The sequence below is a fragment of the Schistocerca americana genome, chromosome 6 (genome assembly GCF_021461395.2).
Source record: "Schistocerca americana isolate TAMUIC-IGC-003095 chromosome 6, iqSchAmer2.1, whole genome shotgun sequence".
Lineage (NCBI taxonomy): Eukaryota > Metazoa > Arthropoda > Insecta > Orthoptera > Acrididae > Schistocerca > Schistocerca americana.
In genome coordinates, this window is record NC_060124.1 from 199777185 (window position 1) to 199796897 (window position 19713).

General features: G+C 47.1%; 1 protein-coding gene and 1 non-coding gene across 2 annotated transcripts in view; both read right to left on the minus strand.

Moving 5' to 3' along the window:
• Positions 1-19713, minus strand: part of LOC124620050 — a 359651-nt gene that overhangs the window by 111694 nt on the left and 228244 nt on the right. The gene's annotated exons all lie outside the window — the stretch shown is intronic.
• Positions 9718-9824, minus strand: LOC124620880. Its single transcript, XR_006980394.1, has one exon. It is a non-coding gene; the product is annotated as a U6 spliceosomal RNA (small nuclear RNA).

A 19713-nucleotide genomic window follows, 5' to 3' on the forward strand; every position in this document is an offset into this window, starting at 1 on the left:
CTAACCTAAGGACATCACACACGTCCATGCCCGAGGCAGGATTCGAACCTGCGACCGTAGCGGTCGCTCGGTTCCAGACTGTAGCGCCTAGAACCGCACGGCCACTCTGGCCGGCTGAACGTAAGAAGTAATGTGCTGAGCCAACATCCATCCTTTAATGCCAGCATGTGGTATTAAGATAAAAATTATAACGAAACATCGTCCTACGTCATTACGTAAATAAAAGCATAAGGGACATAATACGGAGCCAACTTCGTTCCGGGGTGCACCGCATGGAGCGTTGTGTAATGCAGACAAAATGTAAGAATTATGTAATAGAGAAGACAAGATACGTCAAATCTAGCAGCCCACCACACAGACGTAAATTGTCTCAGTACACATACGAAGTGGAGATGGGCTGCACTAATTTCTTTCTTTTGGCTCCTGTAGCGGCGTGCTACAGTAATGTGACGTGGGTATTCCAGAATATATCAAAACTGTACACGTGTGACTGTAAACAAACTAAAAATAATTACGTAACTTAATTTTTTCCGCGTACCAGATGGTAACTATTGGTAACTAAATTTTACAACTATCCCTCATATGAAGACCGTTTGACGAAAACAATAGAATCGGCTCTTATTTGAAGTTTTCGCGCTTCCTGTCTATCCGGAACAAACTGGAGTGTCCGCATGAAATGACCTCAAAGCTCCGGCTTCTGGAAATCCGCATCCTGGCCAGCACTACTTCTATGCGTGTAGTACCCGTCACTAGGTCGATTGGATGCAATACAGTTCTACTCTTTGGCGAAACGTTCAGACAGGGCAGAGAATTTGAATTTGACAGATACTCCTTGACAGCAGTGTTTACATCCTGGTACTTCTTAACTATAAAACCGCCCGTGGTCTAGGGGTAGCGTCTTTGATTCATAATCAAAACGTCTTCGGTCCCGGGTTAGATCCCCGCTAATGCCTAAATTTTGATAAATAATCAGCATTGGCGGCCGAAGACTTCCGGCATAAAAAGTCAGCCTCATTCTGCCAACGGTCTTGTCAAAGATGGCGGAGGAGCGGATAGAGGTTCAGGGCACTCTCTTGTCCTAGGGATGGGAAATTGCTCCTAAATGCGGAAGAATCAGCAATGATCAACGACATGAGGATGCAGAAGGCAATGGAAACCACTGCATTAAAGACACGTAACGTGTATCCACAGGACATGTGGCCTGTAATTGAGGAAGTGTCATGATGATCTCTCCATTGGCAAAATATTCCGGAATAGTCCCCCATTCGGATCTCCGAGAGGGGACTGCCAAGGGGGAGGTTACCATGAGAAAGAGATTGAATCATCAACGAAAGGATAACGTTCTACGAGTCGGGGCGTGGAATGTCAGAAGCTTGAACGTGGTAGGGAAACTAGGAAGTCTGAAAATGGAAATGCAAAGGCTCAATCTAGATATAGTAAGGGACAGTGAAGTGAAGTGGAAGGAAGACAAGGATTTATGGTCAGATGAGTATCGGGTAATATCAACAGCAGCAGAAAATGGCATAACAGGTGTAGGATTCGTTGTGAATAGGAAGGTAGGGCAGAGGGTGTGTTACTGTGAACATTTCAGTGACCGGGTTGTTCTAATCAGAATCGACAGCAGACCAACACCGACAACGATAGTTCACGTATACATGCCGACGTCGCAAGCTGAAGATGAACAGATAGAGAAAGTGTATGAGGATATTGAAAGGGTAATGCAGTATGTAAAGTGGGACGAAAATCTAATAGTCATGGGCGACTGGAATGCAGTTGTATGGGATGGAGTAGAAGAAAAGGTTACAGGAGAATATGGGCTTGGGACAAGGAATGAAAGAGGAGAAAGACTAATTGAGTTCTGTAACAAGTTTCAGCTAGTAATAGCGAATACCCTGTTCAAGAATCACAAGAGGAGGAGGTATACTTGGAAAAGGCCGGGAGATACGGGAAGATTTCAATTAGATTACATCATGGTCAGACAGAGATTCCGAAATCAGATACTGGATTGTAAGGCGTACCCAAGAGCAGATATAGACTCAGATCACAATATAGTAGTAGTGATGAAGATTAGGCTGAAGTTCAAGACATTAGTCAGGAAGAATCAATACGCAAAGAAGTGGGATACGGAAGTACTAAGGAATGACGAGATACGTTTGAAGTTCTCTAACGCTATAGATACAGCAATAAGGAATAGCGCAGTAGGCAGTACAGTTGAAGAGGAATGGACATCAGAAGTTGGGAAGGAAAACATAGGTACAAAGAAGGTAGCTGCGAAGAAACCATGGGTAACAGAAGAAATACTTCAATTGATTGACGAAAGGAGGAAGTACAAACATGTTCCGGGAAAATCAAGAATACAGAAATACAAGTCGCTGAGGAATGGAATAAATAGGAAGTGCAGGGAAGCTAAGACGAAATGGCTGTAGGAAAAATGTGAAATTGAAAAAGATTTGATTGTCGGAAGGACAGACTCAGCATACAGGAAAGTCAAAACAACCTTTGGTGACATTAAAAGCAATGGTGGTAACATTAAGAGTGCAACGGGAATTCCAGTGTTAAATGCAGAGGAGAGAGCAGATAGGTGGAAAGAATACATTGAAAGCCTCTATGAGGGTGAAGATTTGTCTGATGTGATAGAAGAAGAAACAGGAGTCGATTTAGATGAGATAGGGGATCCAGTATTAGAATCGGAATTCAAAAGAGCTTTGGAGGACTTACGGTCAAATAAGGCAGAAGGGATAGATAACATTCCATCAGAATTTCTAAAATCATTCGCAAAAGTGGCAACAAAACATCTATTCACGTTGGTGTGTAGAATATATGAGTCTGGCGATATACCATCTGACTTTCGGAAAAGCATCATCCACACAATTCCGAAGACGGCAAGAGCTGAAAGTGCGGGAATTATCGCACAATCAGCTTAACAGCTCATGCATCGAAGCTGCTTACAAGAATAATATACAGAAGAATGGAAAAGAAAATTGAGAATGCGCTAGGTGACGATCAGTTTGGCTTTAGGAAAAGTAAAGGGACGAGAGAGGCAATTCTGACGTTACTGCTAATAATGGAAGCAAGGCTAAAGAAAAATCAAGACACTTTCATAGGATTTGTCGACCTGGATAAAGCGTTCGACAATATAAAATGGTGCAAGCTGTTCGAGATTCTGAAAAAAGTAGTGGTAAGCTATAGGGAGAGACGGGTCATATACAATATGTACAACAACCAAGAGGGAATAATAAGAGTGGACGATCAAGTGCTCGTATTAAGAAGGGTGTAAGACAAGGCTGTAGCTTTTCGCCCCTAATCTTCAATCTGTACAACGAGGAAGCAATGATGGAAATAAAAGAAAGGTTCAGGAGTGGAATTAAAATACTAGGTGAAAGGATATCAATGATACGATTCGCTGATGACATTGCTATCCTGAGTGAAAGTGAAGAAGAATTAAATGATCTGCTGAACGGAATGAACAGTCTAAGGAGTACACAGTATGGTTTGAGAGTAAATCGGAGAAAGACGAAGGTAATGAGAAGTAGTAGAAATGAGAACAGCGAGAAACTTAACATCAGGATTGATGGTCACGAAGTCAATGAAGTTAAGGAATTCTGCTACCTAGGCAGTAAAATAACCAATGACGGACGGAGCAAGGAGGACATCAAAAGCAGACTCGCTATGGCAAAAAAGGCATTTCTGGCCAATAGAAGTCTACTAATATCAAATACCGGCCTTAATTTGAGGAAGAAATTTCTGAGGATGTACGTCTGGAGTACAGCATTGTATGGTAGTGAAACATGGACTGTGGGAAAACCGGAACAGCAGAGAATCGAAGCATTTGAGATGTGGTGCTATAGAGGAATGTTGAAAATTAGGTGGACTGATAAGGTAAGGAATGAGGAGGTTCTGCGCAGAATCGGAGAGGAAAGGAATATGTGGAAAGCACTGATACGGAGAAGAGACAGGATGATAGGACATCTGCTAAGACATGAGGGAATGACTTCCGTGGTACTAGAGGGAGCTGTAGAGGGCAAAAACTGTAGAGGAAGACAGAGATTGGAATACGTCAAGCAAATAATTGAGGACGTAGGTTGCAAGTGCTACTCTGAGATGACGAGGTTAGCACCGGAAAGGAATTCGTGGCGGGCCGCATCAAACCAGTCAGTAGACTGATGACCAAAAAAAAGAAAGACTTCTTAAGTGTCCGCCCCCGGTAGCTGAGCGGTCAGCGCGACAGAATGTCGGTCCTAAGGGCCCACGTTCGATTGCTGGCTGAGTCGGAGATTTTCTCCGCTTAGGGACGGGGTGTTGTGTTGTCTTAATCATCATCATTTCATTCCCATCGACGCACAAGTCGCCGAATTGGCGTCAACTCGGAAGACTTGCACCCGGGGAACCTTTTTACCCGACTGGAGGCCCTAGTCACACGACATTTACATTTTACGTGTCATGCATCTACACTCCGCAAAACATTTTTATGGTGTGTTGCGGAGGGTACCTCTCGTACCAGTAGCATTTTTCTACTTCCGTGTTCCATTTGCGAATTTTGCGTGGAAAGAATGACGGTCGATAACCTTCGGTATGAGCTCTAATTTCCAGACTTCTTTTCGTCGTGGTCATTTCGAAAGATAAACTGTGCGCAACGTTCGGCTAACTTTCAGGAAACATTCCTCACAAATAGATGAAGAAAATATGTCATTTCATAGCGACATAGACCCGGAAACGCTTTATTGTCAATTTACAGCTCATTTTCGATGTCTCAAAAGTGAGATCGACAGGAAGTGCAAAATGGCTAAGCAGGGATGGCTAGAGGATAAATGTAAGGATGTAGAGGCTTATCTCACTAGCGGTAAGATAGATACTGCCTACAGGAAAATTAAAGAGACCTTTGGAGAAAAGAGAACCACTTGTATGAATATCAAGAGCTCAGATGGAAATCCAATTCTAAGCAAAGAAGGGAAAGCAGGAAGATGGAAGGAGTATATAGAGATTCTATACAAGGGCGATGTACTTGAAGACAATATTATGGAAATGGAAGAGGATGTAGATGAAGATGAAATGGGAGATACGATACTGCGTGAAGACTTTGACAGAGCACTGAAAGACCTGAGTCGAAACAAGGCCCCGGGAGTAGACAACATTCCATTAGAACTACTGACGGCCTTGGGGGAGCTAGTCCTGACAAAACTCTACCATCTGGTGAGGAAGATGTATGAGACAGGCGAAATATCCTCAGACTTCAAGAATAATATAATAATTCCAATCCCAAAGAAAGCAGGTGCTCACAGATGTGAAAATTACCGAACTATCAGTTTATTAAGTCACGGCTGCAAAATACTAACGCGAATTCTTTACAGACGAATGGAAAAACTAGTAGAAGCCGACCTTGGGGAAGATCAGTTTGGATTCCGTAGAAATATTGGAACACGTGAGGCAATACTGACCCTACGGCTTATCTTAGAAGCTAGATTAAGGAAAGGCAAACCTACGATTCTAGCATTTGTAGACTTAGAGAAAGCTTTTGACAATGTTGACTGGAATACTCTCTTTCAAATTCTGAAGGTGGCAGGGGTAAAATGTAGGGAGCTAAAGGCTATTTACTATTTGTATAGAAACCAAATGGAAGTTATAAGAGTTGAGGGGCATGAAAGGGAAGCAGTGGTTGGGAAGGGAGTGAGACAGGGTTGTAGTCTCTCCCCGATGTTATTTAATCTGTATATTGAGCAAGCAATAAAGGAAACAAAAGAAAAATTCGGAGTAGGTATTAAAGTCCATGGAGAAGAAATAAAATCTTTGAGGTTCTCCGACGACATTGTAATTCTGTCAGAGACAGCAAAGGACTTGGAGGAGCAGTTGAACGGAATGGGAGGATATAAGATGAACATCAACAAAAGCAATACGAGGATAATGGAATGTAGTCGAATTAAGTCGGGTGATGTTGAGGGTATTAGATTAGGAAATGTGATATTTAAAGTAGTAAAGGAGTTTTGCTATTTGGGGAGCAAAATAACTGATGATGGTCGAAGCAGAGAGGATATAAAATGTAGACTGGCAATGGGAAGGAAAGCGTTTCTGAAGAAGAGAAATTTGTTAACATCGAGTATAGATTTAAGTGTCAGGAAGTCGTTTCTGAAAGTATTTGTATGGAGTGTAGCTATGTATGGAAGTGAAACAAGAACGATAAATAGTTTAGACAAGAAGAGAATAGATGCTTTCGAAATGTGGTGCTACAGAAGAATGCTGAAGATTAGATGGGTAGATCACATAACTAATGAGGAGGTACTGAATAGGATTGGGGAGAAGAGAAATTTGTGGCACAACTTGTGTAGAAGAAGGGATCTGTTGGTAGGACATGTTCTGAGGCATCAAGGGATCACCAATTTAGTATTGGAGGGCAGTGTGGAGGGTAAAAATCGTAGAGGGAGACCAAGAGATGAATACACCAAGCAGATTCAGAAGGCTGTAGGTTGCAGTAGGTACTGGGAGATGAAGAAACGTGCACAGGATAGAGTAGCATGGAGAGCTGCATCAAACCAGTCTCAGGACTGAAGACCACAACAACAACAACACTTCATAATCATATTAATCACTGATAAACACAAGGGGGAAGGACTTATTGACGCAGTACCTTTAGAACCCCAATGCCTCTTCCTGCGCATGTCACAGCGGTGCGCGATGCAGAAGGTGGTTATTCTGGGTGGTCACAACAGTGTGACTGGACACTGTATAAATACTTCGCGCTCCTATTCGCTTCTACAGGAGCTACGCCATGCCTCGTACTAGTTAACTGCATGAGCCGTTCTCGCAAAGTGCCTACGCGCCTTTTCTGCAGATGGGAGGTAAACTGATAGAATGATTTTCAACAAGAAAACCAGAACAATGTCTCTAAGAGGAGAAAAGTTTTTAGAAGCGAATCGGGGACTTCCAGTCTGCTGGGCATCCAGCCTTTTATGTGGAACAGACGACTAGATATACGCGACACACACTGGGTACGAACGCCTCAGAGTGCTAAACTCTGTCGCTGCTAGAGGCATAACCAGTCGCCAGCGAAGCGTTTATAACCAAATTTGTTCCCCATTATGTGATTTATGACCGCTGAACGTTTGTTCCAAAGACTCTGAAAACCGTGCACGCTTGTTTTCTTACCACATGATAATAGACAAGGAGCTTTGCAGTGACGTAGAAATGAGTCAGGTTTCTCCCTCGTAGTAACTGTTTGTTTGACGTCTCAATTCTGAAAGCAACTTTTAAAAAAATTTATGACAGCCATGTTGGTTGATACCTACAAACAAAAGGGGCCTGATCCTTTGTCAGAATATGGTACGTGTTACTTATGTGCTATCGTCACTAGAGGAGCGCGATGTGTAGGTAGCCTTTTACACACTGTCGAATTACAGCGGCGGATCTTCACGTGTATTTAAGTTCGCACCAGCTCCTATCGCTCGTAGACGCTGCTATTTCCTCCCGAAACAGAAATTTGAACGTTTTCGTGAAATATACACTTGTGTGTCAACTTAAGGACCGAAGTAACTTTCACATTATGTGTACTTGCAAGTATCATACCTCGAAGTAACTTAGACCATACATAGAAATAACAGCTACAGTATAGTACAGAAGCTGATAGTAGTCGGAAATGAGATCAACGGAAATTGTACTTTTATTGAAAGATAACAATTACATTGACCGCATCACTTATGATGTCCCCTGGATGTTAGAAAAGGCGGGACAAGGCTGTTAATGGGGTGTGAGATTACCGCGGACGGCTATTCTGCTCTGTAACGTGCCCGCACGCTGGTCACAAGGTTGGTACGGAGTTCTTGTGTAAGGCATTCCATTCCTCAACCAGGGCGATTGACAGCCGATGAATGGTCGTTGGTGCATGTTGGCGTACTGCACTACGCCTTCCCAACGCATCCCACACGTGCTCTGTGGGATTTAAGTCAGGGGAACAGTGTAATATATTGATTATTCCTTGCTGCTGTAGTGTTATCTTGATGCCGTGAGAAAGGAGGACAGGCGTTCCAAGGCGCGGAAGCAGAGACGATGCTGAGGGCAGACGAAACTAGGATAGATATTGTTACATGAAATAAACAGCAAGGGGAGAGCCTTGCAAGAATGCAGACGCCCCCAGATGCGGTCCCAGCGCGTTAGTTACTCTTCAAGGAATTAACATGTAACTTCATATGTCGTCTAGACGCTGTAGTAGGTTGCCACCGTAGAACTTTGTAACCAACAGGGGTGTACTAGCGTATAAATCCAGCTTGATACCAGCCCTGAGAACAGCAACGTCAGTAGGCTCACAAGCCTCAGAAAGAGAGCGAAAACGCCAAAAACTGTTGACCTGGCAGTCCCTATTCCGGGGAGTCGGAGGGGCGGGGCTAAATGAAGTATAAAAATAATGTTGGCAGCCTTATTTGGCAGAGCAGCTTTCAGCTGAAGAATGTTGATACCAAATACGGACTTAGTTATTGCAACTGCATTAACATCCCCGCCTTAGGAGCCGTAGATGGGACCTAACTAAACAATGATAGGCAGGCACCTGCAAGAGACCTACGGGATTGGATGGGTGGCTTTAAGTGGGAAAAACAGTGCCCCCACGCGACTCTTTAAAACCCCTAGATTCCGCATTTTAGCAGAGTTCTCGGTCAGACGATCTGGGAGCCGAATCCGCGTCCGTCGACTACAGCCTCGGTCCATCTCCGCGTTAGTCTGCTCTCTCTCTCAGATGGAGTGCCTCAGTGAACAGTGTCACATTTATTATGTTTTGTTTTGCAACTAGGGTGTTGCCCTAAGATGCTGCTAGTGTTTGCTACGGTGGTTAGCATCCACTCCTGGAACATTTGCACTGGCTTCTGTTGTAACAGTTTTATTCACGCTTTTTATAACTCTAGAACTAGCCCCCCGTGAGTTAATCTTGTCTGGAATAAACAACTATTTCAAAATCCTGTTTGAGAGTCTCCACAACGAGGTCCCTACCGAGTCTCACCACCTGCATTTCTAGTAATGCCTGTACCAGTGTTGGCTCAGATAGAAGAAAACAATCGAATGCCTTCACTGTGAATTGTCCTTCTGCCTTCTGCTCTGTACCGCTCGGGAGCGCAGACTGACCAGCAACCCCTTTTTTCCTCTCCCACCTATGTCAGGATACGACAACAGGAAGGCCAGTCCACCTGCCGACTATTCTCTCGTTCCAACAGCCCCTCCACCTACGGTGTTTGAGGCAGTTGCACATTGTCATCCGTACAAATGAAGTCAAGGTGGAATGCATCCCTGAAAATGTTCTTGCATAACGACAAGCGCCGGCACGACGATCGAGAACGGAAGAGCGCAGAGGCCTGTGAGAGGACGTCAGCCAATAGCACGCTGACGAGCCCCTCTCTAGGACCACACCGAGACAGGGGCGGCCCTCGACAGGAGCAGCCCCTACACGAAGGGAATATAAGCGCCGCGCCGCCTAGACGCGGCCCGAGTGTAATAATAATAATAACGTCGTGTGACGAGGGGCTCCCGTCGGGTAGACCGCTCGCCTTGTGCAACTCTTTCGATTTGACGCAACTTCGGCAACTTGCGCTTCTTTTTTGGTTGTTCGTTATCGATCGTTCCGTTTGGTCGTTGCGGACGTCGCAAGACATCCCGTTCAAGTTCGGTGGTTGATTCTTCCACTCAGTTTTTTATTACAGAGGCCTACCGGCTCTCTAACCGAACGCGCTGAGCTACCGTGCCGGCTAAAATGTGGAACGCTTCACGATTTTGCGTGTCATCCTTGCGCAGGGGCCATGCTAATCTTCTCTGTATCGTTCCAATTTTAGTATATGTACCGCCGAAGCGAGTACGCGCTTCGATAGGGATGAAATGATGATGATTAGGACAACACAACAACCAGTCCCTGAGCGGAGAAAATCTCCGACCCAGCCGGGAATCGAACCCGGGCCCTTAGGATTGACAGTCTGTCGCGCTGACCACTTCTTTTTTTTTTTTTTTTTTTTTTTGGAACACAAATGCGAAAGATAAAAGAAATATAAATTCTAGGTGCAGAAAAGTAAGGAAAAAGGAAAAGCAAACAGAAATAAAATCCGCGCAATCTGCGACGCGCTCTCCCATCCGCGGAGGTCAGAAGTAGAATAGATCGTAGGCGGTTGAAACTCAGACACCGCCGGGGGAGGAGCGGTGGGTGCCCTCTGTGCCAGGCACCCCCCAACTCAGTGGAGGTCTAACTAGGACCGCTCGAAGATAGTTAGCAAATAATGTTCGGTAACGTGGCGTGTTTTCGAGAGCTGCATGGGCTGTTCGTAAATAGGTCCAGAAGTCGAGGCGGGATTTAGGTCCCTCATTAAAGAGATAAGCGACCGCCCACCCTTTGACCCACGTAATAGCATGACATTTGGCGGCGGGAAAATGTCGGTCCTCCGGGTATAGAAACATTCGAGGCTCGACTGTGTCTGGTGGCACCCGGAGATAGCAGGCAATGATTTGATGCACGAAGCGCCATACATCTTGCGATGAGGCGCATGTCAGTCGGTGTTCATCAGTGTCCAGTTGCTGGCAAAGGAGACAAAGAGGGGATTCTGACAAGCCAATGTTGTGCAGGCGCTGCTTCGTGGCAAATTTCCTGTTGATTATGTGATACCACAGCGCCCGGACGTTCGTAGGGAGGAAGGGCTGGTGGACGGTAGTCCACACTATGGGCCACTGGATGGAGGGGTGTTTGGTCTCCATCACATTCCGGGGAACACAGCGCAGCAACAGGCTGTAAAAATCCTTAGTCCTAGGTGGGCGTGTATCTGGGAGACTGGTATGTATATAACTGTAGTCGACGAAAAAGGTCGAAAGATGGGACAAATGAGGCACGATATGGCCGACAGACACTGGTGGTGAGGTGGAAGCTGGTAGGAGGACCTCAAGCAAGCTGCGTGTTAGAGATGTACCCTGGCCCATCCACTGTTTTCTCATGGTACTCATGTACAAGGCTGCAGATCGCATACGGACATTGACGAGCCCGACGCCACCATACCGTGTGGGCAGGGTAAGTGTCTCATAACGGACTTTAAACATTGAACCAGCCGTGAGGTAATAGCCAAAAGCCGCCTGAAGGTTGCGCCCAATTGCAGTTGGCAGAGGGAGAACTTGCGCGATGTGAACCAATTTTGATGCCACATAAAGATTAATAAACGCAACCCTTTGAAGTGTGTCCTGGCGGCGCAAGAGGTTCTGGCGGACGTCGTTGCGGATGACGTGTAACAGGCGACGGAAATTCGTTGCCGCCGTGCGTGTGACCGTGGGGGTAAAGGTAATGCCCAGGTACCGGAAAGTCCGCACAAGCGGCAGTGGTGCCACTTCACCCTCCTGGAGGCCTCGTCCAATGTGCATTGCAGAAGATTTGGCGACATTCATGGCACTGATAGCGGCAGCCCCATAACGGGTAATCAAGTCGAGGACATCCCGAATCTCAGAGCCGGAGCGAATGAGGAGGAGGAGGTCATCAGCATATGCCCGACAGCGAAAAGTGTGTTGGCGTAGGGTGAGGCCAGAAAGCTTGGTCGTCAAGCCCCCAATAAGGGGCTCAAGGGCAATAGCATACAGGAGGGTAGAGAGGGGGCACCCCTGCCGTATCGAACGGCAGATAGGTACCGGCCCTGCTATACGTCCATTGACTTGGACACGTGAACTGGCACTGTCGTAAAGACGCCGGATGACGTCGAGAAACGGAGGGGGGATGCCCATTCGGGCTGCCACCGAAAACAGGAAACGATGACGCACTTTATCGAAGGCGCTGTCGAAGTCTATAGCGACGACCGCTGCCCGGAGCCTGCAGGCCGCCGCTATCGCAATTAAGTCGCGGCATTCCCCTGTGGCAGTCTGTATGTTAATCTGTCCGCCAGGCGTCGTTTGTTCTGGCGAGAGGATATGAGGGAGTGTAGTTCGGAGCCGCATTGCCAGTAAGCGCGCGAAAATCTTGTAATCGGCATTGAGGAGGGTGAGCGGTCTGTAACTCGTGACCATCGAACCACGGGCTGGTTTGTGGACTGGTATAATGATGCCCTCAGCAAAGGCGGGTGGGATTGCTTGGTCAGATGTTATCAGTTCTTGATACATAGTCGTCCACCGTGGGACCATGAGGTCCCGAAAGGTACGGTAAAACTCAATCGGTAAGCCGTCAATGCCGGGCGATCTGTTGACTGCACCTTTGGCGATTGCGTTGTTGACTTCGTCTAGCGTGACCGCCACTGTCAAAGCATCCGCCTCCGTGTGGGGGAGGGTGCGCGTGACGTAATTCAAAATGGAGTCGCCTGCTGCAGTTTCAGCGTCGTCATCACTATAAGTACGACGGTAGTGCTCGACGAATGCGCGGACGATGTCATTCTGAGTGGTCACCTGCGTTCCATGAGGCGTTGTCAGAGTGCTGATGAACTGCCGACGACGCCTTCGGTTGTCGGACACTATATAATGCATGGATGGAATTTCTAAATCCGCGTGATCGTGGCGCCGCGTCCGTATCACGACCCCTTGCAATTTCCGACGTGCCAGCGCAATTATCTTCGCCTTAGTTCTTTGCCGTTCCAACTGGTTGTCCGGGGTTGGCGGTTGAGCATCCAGATCTCGGAGAATCGCGTAATAGAAGTCAACAGTGGTGCGATGCCAGTCGGCCATGTCCTTCCCGTATCTCATCAGTGTCCTCCGGATCGCCGGCTTGGCGCAGTCCAACCACCATGTCAATGTCGAGCGGTAGCGGGGAAGGCGTCGTTCGCAGGCTGTCCACGTGTCAGTGACTTGTTGGCGACACGCCCGGTCATGCAAGTGTGAGGTATTGAGTTTCCATGGCGCACGGCTGCGCCATACTGATTGCGGCGGAAGGAGGACCGTACAGATGTAAGCGCAATGGTCGGAAAAGGCCAGCGGCCAGCGTTCGGCGCCCCGTATCGCAGATCTAAGAGTTTGTGAGACATATATCCTGTCTAGTCGGCTTGCGGAATGACTTGTAAGAAAGGTATGGCCAGAAAGGTCGCCGTGTTGTACTTCCCAGGTATCGTGAAGCAGGAGGACTCGCACCACTATACGTAGCTCCTGGCATGTAGTATAGTGGGGAATCTGATCTTTAGGATGCAGAACGCTGTTAAAGTCACCTCCTAGTAGGCAATGGTCATAACGCCCTAAAAACAGGGGAACGATTTCCTCGGAATAAAACTGGGCTCTTTCATGCCGTCGTTCGGTGCCTGAGGGAGCGTAGACATTAATGATGCGTGTCCCCATGGCAGTGAGTGCCATGCCCCGAGCTGATGGAAGGAAGGCGACATCGGTCACAGAAATCCCGTGGCGGACGTAGATGGCCACCCCGCGGCCCATAGGATCACTCGCGGAAGCGTGGGCGGTATAGCCATTAATATCCGGGAGACTAGCCAAGTGAACTTCCTGCAGAAGGGCGAAATCAATATCCGAAGCCCAGAACATCTCCTGCATAAGGCGGATTTTCACCCTGGAACGGATGTTGTTGGTGTTGATGGTTGCTATCCGGTAGGCCTGGTGTCGGATTGCTGGAGGCTGGTCCACTCCGCCGTCCGCGCAAGGGTGTGGGCGTCGCAGCGGAACGTTATCCCGCTGGGCCGCAGGGGAGTCTGGGGAGAGTATGATTAGTGGTGCGGCCGTGACGGCGCAGGGTCCCGTAAAGGCTCCTGCTCCGTGACCTCCTCCTCGTGCCACGCCGTGGAAGCGGAAACTGGTGTATCGTCCATTTTGTCTTCAGAAGATGTTGTAATTGTGCGTGGTGTCGTGTCGCCTGTGAGACGTTCATGATTTAGTTCAGCGTCAGCACGGGGCGCAGGCACACCGATAGATGTCTCCGCGCTCATGACGTCTTCGTCAGCAGTAGCAGGTTCTGAGGCTTCGTGCTTGTCGACGGGTACGTCCTCTTCGACTTGTAACGTCTCCTCTTGGCCGGAAACGGTGCGACGTCTTCGCTTGCGACGTTTCGGGGAACGTTGTTTCCTTGTGCGACCCTCCGTGTCCGACGACGGAAGGGAGTCACGTCGTTCTGGCAGAAAGGCCGCTGTAGGAACGATGAGCGAGTCGATCTCCATCGTGTTTCCGAGATCAGGGTCAGCGTCTGGTTGCGTCGGCATCTTCGGAGCGGTGTCAATGGCCGGCCGAGGCGGCGGGTCGTCCGAGGCGCTCTCCGTCAGTGTCTGGTCGGGCTCGTTGGTGGCGTCGTTTGTGGTGACCGGGCGACGTTGCAAAGTGGTAGGACAAGCCAGAGCAGCGGCATAGGTCACCGGTAGCACTGTAGGTTGCGACGTGGGTGGTTTTTCGGCAGCTGGAAGTTGCGTAATACGCCGTTGTAGGCATTCGGATCTAAGGTGGCCTTCTTTGCCGCACCCGGAACAGGTCCGAGGCTGGCCATCGTATATAATTATGGCACGGCATCCGCCGATCTGTAAGTAGGACGGGACGTGGCTTCGGAGATCTATGGTGACCTGTCGGACCCCGTTGAGGACAGGATATGTCCGAAACTGTGTCCTCTTCTCCGCAGTGTGGCCGTGGACTGTGCCGTATGGGCGTAGTGCCGCGACGACTTCCTCAGCTGGAAGTTCGAATGGCAATTCGAAAATGCGTATCGTTCGCATACCTAAGCCTGCGTGGTCGACGGTTACCTCTCCCACATTGCCATCAGCGTGACAGAAGCGGAGCCCCTGTTTGGTCTCACGTAGTATGCGTTCGCACGCCGCGTCGTTAATGATTTTCACATAGACCGTGCTGCTCACGATGGACAAATGTATGCCTATAATATCGGTCGCCGGGATCTTCACTTCCTCTCGCAGAAAACGCTCCACCTCAAGTGCTTTGGGTCGGGCATAATCGTTGCAGAAAGTAAATCGGAGTGTTGATTTACGGTAACGGTTCGCCATGGATCGTACAAGGTAAGCCGCCACTTAAGCAACGGCCGTCAGAAAGTAAACAAGGCGAGCTCGCGCGCCGCACGAAGTCAACACGTACGCGTCCGCTCTGTTGCCCTGCCGAAGGCAGACTGACCACTCAGCTACCGGGGCCGGACCCTGAGTGTAAGAAGAGCCGTCATACAAACGCTACAGCAGTGACTTATGAACTGTTTTGTTTTGCTTGAATTGAAAATGCTTCTTGATTATTTGCCTGTCGCCATTTGCTTGCAGTACACCTTTGTGAATACGCAAAGTTAAGTATTGTCAGCCGCGCGGGATTAGCCAAGCGGTCTAAGCGCTGCAGTCATGGACTGTGCGGCTGGGCCCGGCAGAGGTTCGAGTCCTCCCTCGGGCATGGGTGTGTGTGTTTGTCCTTAGGATAATTTAGGTTAAGTACTGTGTAAGCTTAGGGACTGATGACCTTAGCAGTTAAGTCCCATTAGATTTCACACACATTTGAACATTTTTTGAAGTATTGTCAATTTAACTTACTGCAATAAACCCCATTAATACGGTCAATAAAGTCTTTAGGGTTTGAGGCCGCATTGTCATCTGTAAAACAGCGAGGTTTCGGCGACTGTTGCAAGGCGCCTTCCTCAGGGTGTGCTGCTAATTTCTGAATGAGCATTAGTTTGGATACTTATATACTATGGAAGAGAGCTGTCATTGGATGTGAGGATGAGGAGGAAGGGTATTAGGAGTTCATTTTATTGCTCTTTGCATTACGTGCTGTCATTGGCGGAAATGGGCGTTTTCCACTGGAGTTTCCTTTACTGCTTGCCATTGGTGGAAAGCCGGCCGGCGTGGACGAGCGGTTCTAGGCGCTAGAGTCAGGAATCGCGCGACCGCTACGGTCGCAGGTTCGAATCCTGCCTCGGGCATGGATGTGTGTGATGTCATTAGGTTAGTTAGGTTTAAGTAGTTCTAAGTTCTAGGGGACTGATGACCTCCGAAGTTAAGTCCCATAGTGCTCAGAGCCACTTGATTGGTGGAAAGCGGCGAATAGGAGACTGAGCGGCGACTACAGCGTAGCGTTGTTTACTAACTGCCTAGTATCGTCTAGGCCGCGTCATCGCTCTGTGTACCCTCCACCGCTGTGATCTACCGCGAGCCTGTTGCTCTGCGAGAGATGTCAGCTGGCAGCCAAGACGCCGGAAGTCGCTACCCGTCTTTATTCATATTGTCGGGTATCTTCCTCCTCAAACTAAACGGCTGTTTCGCCAGTACGCTGGCCTCTCGAATCCAGAAGAATTTTATTGACAGTGACAACGACTGCGGAAGCCTACGTTTACACCCATTAATACGATTTGCTTGAATTGTTGTCTAGCGATTCGAGTAAACAGCTTCCTAGGCACCCTGTATTAGACGAGTGGGCAGAACACAATAGAGAAGACGCACATGGGGAAAGAGTACAGTTTCGTAATAATGATGTCCGATGGGTCTGCTGTGTTCAAAGTTTTGGAGAACAGAATACCCATGCCACATTATGACTATTCAGAGCATAACAGGTGGACCACCAAAACTATCACATTCGACAGTATTCCTGGATCCAGTAAGTGTTTCCACCTCTCGCCATGTGAGAGTAGGTCCAGAATCACTCATCAGACTGAATCTGCTCTTATCTGAAAAGAACACGCGACCCCACACTTCGTTGGTCCAGTGCATACGCACTTCGCATCAATGTACACGCTCCCGCCGATGCGTGGACGTTAACGGGACACACCACACATGTCAATGGGCTGAGACCACACCGGTGCAGTCGCCGTGCCACTGCACGTCAGATTGCGTGCGTTGCGGTCCCGTTAAATATGGTTGCAATTGAATTCGCTGGGTCCGTCTCGCCTGTTGCACAATGTACCGTTCATCTGCTCCTGTAGCTGATCATGATTGATCACTTCCTCTCCTTTGCGCAGCAGTGCGTGTGGTCCGAAACGCTCCCCAGGCACGTAAAACAAGGCTGTGAGCAATGCCGGACTCCTGGTCTACACTTTGTTCTTTTTCCGTTTTCTGACGATTCTCCCCTGTATGACGTCATCCCGATGTCACTGTGCCATGTTGTGCTGAGGAACACCTCCACAGTGCACTGTAACTGCTCAGTGATTGAAGTACATTGTTTTGTCCCGTCTTTTAATTGCCTCGTGCTATGGGAGCAGCTCCATTTGGCGCTATGGTAACATTGACTCTAAGCCGTATTGACGTTCAGCTTCCTGTGCACCACTGGGAGACGTCTAACAACGTGCCCCCGCACTTTCATACATTTCTACCGAGAAGTTAATGTGTTACGTTACTTTATCTACCTCGTCCTTACATTTTGCAGAACACTGTACACTGAGGTGGCTTGGGATAGTGGTGTGGACATATACAGATCGCGTGCACAAGGTATAAAAGGGCAGTGCGTTGGGGGAGCTGTCATTTGTACTCACGTGATTTCCGTGAAAAGTTTTCTGACGTGATTATGGCCGCATGAAGGAAATTAGCAGACTTTGAACAAGGGGTCAGTTGGAGCTAGATACATGGGACATTGCATTTTGGAAATCGTCATGGAATTCAGTATTCCGAGATCCACAGTGTCAAGAGTGTACCGAGAATGCGAAATGTATCATCACGTACAACGCAGAGGCTGGCGGCCTTCGCTTAAGGGGCTCCGGAACGCCCTATACTTGCAATGTTAAAATAACGCTTATAAATTACATCTTTCCTCACGAAGTATTAGAGGTAGGAAGTTGAACTTTTTACAGATTATTTATTGGAATATGGGCTACAACTTAACACAGGGATTTTACAAAATTTTAGTTCAGTTATTAAAGATGATTTTTTTTCAATTGTAATGAAAATTCACAACATTTTTTTGCAATTTTTTATTTATTTATTCAAAAATATACAGTTTTTTGGAAAAAGGCTGTGTTAAATTATGCAGAAGGTACTGTGTAACATTTACTGAAAGTTTGAAACAAATATGTTTGGAAGATCCTTAGAAAACGTGTAATTAGTATGAGAAAATAAAAGTTTTGGGAATCGAGCGACAAAGATTGGATTAACTTTTTAGTGCATTCCAGGTCCATAGGATGGATTATCTTCATCCTCTGCAAACTCCTCCTCCAGCTTCCTCTTGTTCCTCCTCCTGTTTACTCTTGCTTGTATTTCTAGACTCTTTACAGCCCTGTCTGCAGCCCGAAGGCGTTCCTTGTCTAAAGCAAGCATCGATCGTTGTTGTGTTCGTAAATTTTGCTGCTATTTTCTTCAGTTGCAGTTACTGCAACACTGTTCCAAAAGGTGGTCATGTATGAACACTTATCACATTTCAGTTGTATTTCACTAGCAAGTCCTACGTGCTTTATTATGGAGAATTCCAGACCAACTTCACTACAATGAATACATCTTACACAGTTTGAAAAAATTCCCTTAAGACCCGACGTATCAAATATTTCATTCACATCCGATTCGCCCATAAAACATTCATAGTTTTCACTCATTGAACTAAGCTTCTTCTGTGAAGTATTTTCTTTCCCACTTTGACTGGTATGGGCAGGTGTACTTGAGAGGTTAGGTTCACTCACTTGGTTATCGTCTTTATTGTTTACAGTAATAACACATGCATTTGGATTTCCAACATTTCTCCTTTTCTTAAAAGCCTTCAGAGGATTTCTAATAACTTTACTTTTACTCATTATTATACTTCAACAAAACAGAGACTCAAGAAACAGAATTAACTACGAATATTTTCGAGATAACGACAGAGTAAATAAACATGAAACAATCGACAATCACACCAGCGATATATATTGAACCATCACAGGTTAGCCACAACACATACTTTATCTCACACCACTAAAATGTACCTGATGAACACGGACGTTAATAATAACACCATTTGACAGCAGTTTAACAGCGCCACAGTGGGTCACGCCCATGTAGAACACATTTCAAAAAAAATTTAAAAATAGTTGTAGTCTTCGGAATTGAATAAATTATATATCTATTAAAAGGAAATAGTCTGCAGATTCAGAAAACGCAAAAAAGTAAAAATTGAACTTTTCATGATTTTGAGCCTTTCCGGAGCCCCTTAACGACAGAAAGCAGCGGCTTTTGCGTAGGGAGGTCAGTGCTAACAGACAAGGAACACTGTTCGAAATAACCGCAGAAATCAATGTGGGGCGTACGATGAATGTATCCGTCAGGACAGTGCGTTGCAATTAGACGTTAATGGGCTATGGCAGCAGACGACCGACGCGAGTGCCTTTGCTGAGAGCATGGAATCGTCTGCAGCGCCTCTCCTGGACCCGAGACCATATCGGCTGGAACGTGGACTATAGAAAAGAGTGGTACGGTCAAATGAGATCCGATTTCACTAGGTAAGAGCTCATGGTAGCGTTCGACTGTGGCACATACACCGCAAAGCCTTGGAACCAAGTTGTCAACATGGCACTGTGCAAGCTGGTAGTGGCTCCATAATGGTATCAGACTGGGTCTTCTATTCCAGCTGAACCGATCGTTGACTGCAAATGGTCATATTCGGTTACTTGGAGATCAATTGGATCCATTCATGAACTTCGTGTTCTCAAATAAACATTGAATTTTTATCGATGAGAATGCGCCGTGTCAGCGGACCACAGTTGTTGGCGACTGGTTTGAAGAACATTCTGGACAATTCAGGCGAATGATTTGGCCATTCAGATCGCCCGACGTGACTCGCATCGAACATTAACGGGACATAATCTAGAGGTCAGCTCGTACACAAAATCCTGCACCGGCAACACTTTCGCAATTATGAACGGCTATAGAGGCAGCATGGCTC